Raw genomic sequence first — 6,000 nt, forward strand, 5'->3', positions numbered from 1 at the left:
TTATTCATCTTCAGTGCTATATAATTTAAAATCAATGCTTACGTTATTCTAGGTTAGCTGTAATTTTCACATATTTAAGTGCAAACAGAACATTCTTTCAATATTATATATGTTACAGAGATTTTGAGTGACCACTCAAATGTACAGCATTATGGCACAGCTTCGTGAATTGAATGTATAAGCAAGCTATTAATGTTATTTTATTTACTGAGCATTTATGTACATAGTAGACAGCTGAAAGGATTCAGTGCCTGCTTGAGAGACCCAGCCTTAAGGAGCAAATCTGTAGAATTAGGGACTCCTGCACCTATCTTGCAGGTGATAATGGTGAACTGTTCTTTTCACCTGAGTGGAACCATGAAAAGGATGTTTGTTGACTAAAGAAAAGGGTTAAGTTTTCACTGTTGAAAAAGGCGTGTAAGGGTTTTAAAGTGTCAGGTAATGGGTGTTGGCTACCTTTCTATAAAATCCTAGATATAGCCTGAGGCCTTATCCTTCTGAAGGAAAACACACGTGATCATTTGGGACTGTGCTTGTCTGCAGTTATGATTTAGGGCACCAAAGAAGATCACTAAACCTGCATGTGGCCCATCCAAGTGTAAATATTAGGAGACAACGAGAGTGCTACCATCTAAGGAAATTAATTTCACCAAGGTTTTGTTGGGTTTTGGGCAAGACCACAGCAACTGGGTGAGGGCTTCTGCTCTCTCAGCCTCAGTACTTTTGTACTAGGGAAAATAAGTCAGTGCTTGATTTTTAAATCCAAATCCTGAAGGTTTGCAGATAAAGGAGTATTGCTCAGTAAGGCTGACATTTCTGAGTCTGCATGAGGCTTTCTGCTCTCTGTGTGGTGTGCCCTTCCTACACATGATCGTAAAGCCCAGCACTTCTTAGGACAGCCTTCTATTGGATGTATAGCATCTAGCCTGACGTAGGGAAAGGGCTACTGCTCACTGAAATAAATAGACCATTTAGAAAAAAAAAAAAACAAAACCAAAAACAAAACAAACCAGGAACCTAGACCCCATGAGAAAAGTGAGACATAATTTTATATAAAATTATTTTGTCTACATCAGGATATTTCTTGTGAATGCTGAAATAAAGTGATGCAGCCCACAGAACTGTGATTTTCAGTTTGGTTTTTTTTTTTTTTTTTAAATGACGATGTTGGTGAAGGGTAAACTGTAACTCGGGAGCATCCCCAGGGCTGGATTTTTGTAACATGGTACATTCCTGACAGTCCATAAGCAGCTTGAGACAACTAGTTTGTTTTCTGAAGGCCTAAAGCAACCCCTCACCAAGTAATCTTTCACAATGTCAAAAAAATGAACATCAGCATTAATGGATCTCAAAACACAGTGACCCTATGTATATCTTTCTAGGCACAATATGGAACCTGTGGCCACACCTAACTTGAAATCGTGTGAGAAGCCTTAACTTATGTGAAGTGAATGACATTATGGCAGGCAGTCCCTAAAACTGTGTGTATTCTAAGCATATGCTTTTGTAAGATTTGGGAATTTGGGTGTTTTTAGAGACTAAATGCTCAAACCATCCTTCACATAAATATTTTTGTGATAGTCTTCATGATTTTGATCTTCTTCCAGAGTCTCAAATGCCAGAAATCATTGGGACATTCTCAGTGCTTCATGGGTGCTCTGTGACCTGCATAATTAGCTTGGTGATAAGAGTCAGCTAATTGTTCTTTGTCCTGCAGTAGGCAGAGCCACATTGTTCTTTCAGAGAAGTGGGGGATAACTGCCCTGGGAGCTCAAGGAAATTGTGGTAATGCATTAGGAGACACTGAAGGTACAAGTAGTTGAGCTTGGATCCTCAGAGTAAAGTGAGTACATAAGCATCCTGACTGAAAGCAACCTTGGTTTGAATACTAAAAGTAGTGTGGAGATTTCATGGCTTGATAAGAAGAGGTCTCAGGACACTTCAGGAAGAAATTAAGCTAGATAAACAAACTGTGTATCCTCATGGAGCAAACGTAAGTCTTTACACAGCTGTTAACCATAGGTTGATCTGTTAACTGTTAAGATGTTAAAATATATCTTTCCGCCTTCCCTTGCAGTTAAGAGGCATAGTAGCAGCTGCATATTCTAACGCTAGTAAATATCAGAACCTGTTATACCTGCTCCACCTCTGCACTCCTTATGAGGTGTAACAAAACCCGACAGGTCTAAGCAGGGTCATTAGTCTCCTGAGGAGCTGGAATCGAATCACCTGGGTGCTAACAGTCTTACATTAGGATCTTCCAATGGCTGAGGATCTGACTTCAGCTGTTCAGAGATAAACTTCAGGTGTGGAGCTGTTGGATTAACTGGTTAGTCCTGAAAACTGTAACAGAAGGCTACACCAAGTTCGAATGACTTTAAGTCTTTGTGTTGAAGTGTTTACAACTTTACGAGGTGCTAATTGTCTGTCTTACCTGTGTGCTGCTAAGGCAGATGATTGACATCTGCTTCGATCTCTTGCAAGTGTGCCTGCAGTCTCAAAATCTGAGCCAGCTGCACGTAGCCAGGTCCTGGCTACCATTTCTATTCTTAAATCACATTAGTTGAAGATTGAGTAACTTCCCCTTTGAAGATAGAACCTTTTAGCCTTAAATGTGAAATGAAAATGTTGAAAGTTTCAAAAATCCCATATTTATTGATATTGAACCAATGAACGTGTTCTTACTCATTTCTCTGGAAAGAAACTGCTGCCAGCTTTAATAACAGATACATCATGCATACCTGTAGTAAACTCTAGGGGACACACAGTGCTCTGTAACTCTATAGTGTCAAATTCTTAACCTATATATAACCTAGTCTTATATAACCTAGTCACGGTTAACATAACCTACCTAATGCATGCTAAAATATAGAAGTGCCCAGCTGTATGTCATTATGTCACGTGGTTAGCAGGAGCCGTGTTGTCATGAGCAGTGCTGCTCAGGAGAGCAAGTAGAGCAATAGCTGATCTCATTTCTCCTTCTAGAATAAAGAGCCTTTTAGTCAACAGTGATAGACACTGGATAGACACTACATTGTGTGTGATGTACAACACTGAAATAGACGTGAAATCTGAGGCCAAAGTGGCATTAAGTACTTACCCTCGCTGAGAGTTTGGAAGATTTTTGGGGAAAAGGGGAAGTTTATGCAATGCATGGGCTTACAATCTGCGTTCAGTTACAGACATCGGAAATGCTGAAATAAATTTAGTCCCCCCATTTTTTTTTTAGTTTCCCCCTTTAAACTGAAGTTTTTATCTGATTCTTTAACACAGACACTGAACCACATATTTGAGAGAGAGAGAGATAAGGATTAAGTAAGTGATAGCACTCATTGCTTGGTAATTAACCTGGTGGTAGTAAGTGTCATTTTCCAAAACATGATTTCTCAAATTGGTTTTTAGAAGTGGAAAAGCTTTACATTGTATGAATGTTAAAACTCTGACAGCTATTCACTCTGAATAACAATGTTAAATGATGTTGTATCACACAGTATTTTGTTAAATATACAAGTTTAAATAAAGCTTGTTCTATGCTATGGAGATAAAACACTGAGAGAAAACTGCTGCTTTCTTACACTGCTGTACTGTTTCTTGCTTTATTTTGTAGTAATACAGTTAATGTTTGTATAGCCTTGGTATGAAAGCATGAACATTGCTAACAAAACAAAATTTAATTTCCCAGGTAGATCCTGCCAGTCTAAGAGGAGAACAACAATAACACAAGGTGCATTTATCTAATCTTTTTTGCTGGGTCATTTTAATATACAGTGCACTTCAGATTGATGTTCTGTTCTGTATGTATGGTTATGTCCTGGGCTTGGGAACATATATATACAATGTAGTAACCTGTCCTGTCCTCTACCTGTGGTGTAAATCTTAGAAGAAAACAAAAAACACAAAGCAGACATTATTAAGCACTGTTTGCATACATCTGTATATCTCTGTGTGTAAATATGCACACGATGCTGTTAGTTATAGAACTCTGATTCTTGACAATGGCATTTTATCAATGTTCCTTGTTGTTTTACTACACTACTACTAATAATACATGTGCAGGTGGAAGATACTATTTTGCAAATTTGGTAACAATATTATTTTTGGAAGGCTTAGTAAATGGAATGCCTAGCAGAAGCAATCGTTCTGGTGTGCACGTTGTGTCGATGTCTGCTGGGAAATGAGGCACCTCTGTAGACTGGCCAAAATTTAAGTCCAGCCCAACTGACACATGTCATGCTAAATTAATTTTGAGCACTGGTAACAGTATGATCTTGTCATTGTGGCATTCCTTCTTCACTAATTAGCTGAGATGTAAGGCTTAGTGTTGATGAAACACCATACTAATGCAGCCATGCTACTTTTCACTCTCAAAGCCAGCTTCAGACTTTCATGTCCACATAACACAGTGTTATGCATGACAGCCGTGAAGAAAGTCACACTGATGATTATTTTCAGTGATACATTTTCCCTGAGGTGGCCAAACAACTTGGTAACTGCTGTTTCAGAAATACAGTGGCCATGTCAGAAATGCCCATTGTATTTCAAAAGTGTAAAATACAGTACAAATAAGGCTTGTTGGTGGCCCAGTGTCAGGAGTAGGTTAAGGCAGCAGAAAGGCAATCAGGTTTTGGTGGAGATAAACACAAGCCACCTGGGACTGCAGACTGCATGGACTTCTCTGGGTGGGGGGCTCGCCATTACTCAAGCAGCCACACTTAGTGGTTAGATGGTCTTACAGTTTGAAAGAGAGATTGGCCTAGTTCGGATTTATGGAAAAGCTTCCATGGTCTTCAGTGAGGCAAGGTGCTATAACTTCTAGTTCTGCTAGCATTCAAAGATGCTGCACTTCTCATTATTTAATTTCTGCAATATGAATGGACCTGATCAGCAAATTAATAAAGTGTAACTTGCTTTGACAGAGCCAGAGGGAGATATAAAAGAGATATACTAGAGACAGGAGAATGAGACATGCCGCAGGCATTTTCAATTTTGGAGCTGGGCTCTAGCAAGAGTGAGAGAAAGTGTGGGGACCCTTAAGTGGCTAGGCAAGCGCAGAGCCCCAGTGTTGGTGGGGCTGTGAAAAGGCTACGGAGGGAAGGCGAGGGCCAGCAACAGCTTTTAGTCCTGGCACCTTCTGTATGGGAATAGTCGCTGGACATTTTCAATTTCAAGCTTAGAACCAGGTTAAAATCTGAGGTCTGGGCACTAGTGGTTATGTTGTGTCTTCATGGCTGCATGTAACTTTTTTCAAGCTGTAACTGCTGTGATTACTGCTACAAAACAGGGTCACCAACTCTACAAGCTTTGATAGCCGTGAAAGTACGGGTTAGTAAAGTGGGAGTCAGAGATCAGAACCTGTTCTGTCCTCCGAGCAAGCATGTGGAAGTCGTGGCGTCACTGAATTAAGTAAGGACATCTAAAATAAGTCTCTTGGGTTTTGTGAAGCAACATGAGAAGCTGAATGTCCTAACTTCCTTGCAAATATTAATTCCTGTAATTTTAAAATACGTCAAAATTAGATCCATGGCACTTTCAAGAGAAAGGGGATATCCTCCATTCTGAGCACCAAAGTAAGAGGCACAAACCACACGGCTCTGGGAGCTCCCAAATTGCCAGTACCAGAGGTTCATGGATAATCTCTGACTTGGATATTACAGTTTGTTTTAATGTTTCATAACCATATCCTCATTATTCTGCAAGTCTTTACATAGGCAGTTCTGTGCTGTGAATTTATAGGAACAGCCACTGCTTCAACTAGTTTAAGAGGGAACTGATTTCCATCACTTACTTAAAATTAGAAAGAAATAATTCCAACAACCTAGTTGAAGGCATCATTATATTATCAACAATTGAAATAAAAGCCCTGTCATCAGTTACCCATCATTTAAATACTGTAATTACAAACACGAGGAAGACAACTGAACATGTCGTGGTTTAACCCCAGCCAGCAACTAAATCCCACATAGCTGCTCACTCACTACCCGCACGATAGGATGGGGGAGA

This window comes from Vanellus vanellus, assembly GCF_965231255.1.
Source record: "Vanellus vanellus genome assembly, chromosome: 2".
In the NCBI taxonomy this organism is placed as follows: domain Eukaryota; kingdom Metazoa; phylum Chordata; class Aves; order Charadriiformes; family Charadriidae; genus Vanellus; species Vanellus vanellus.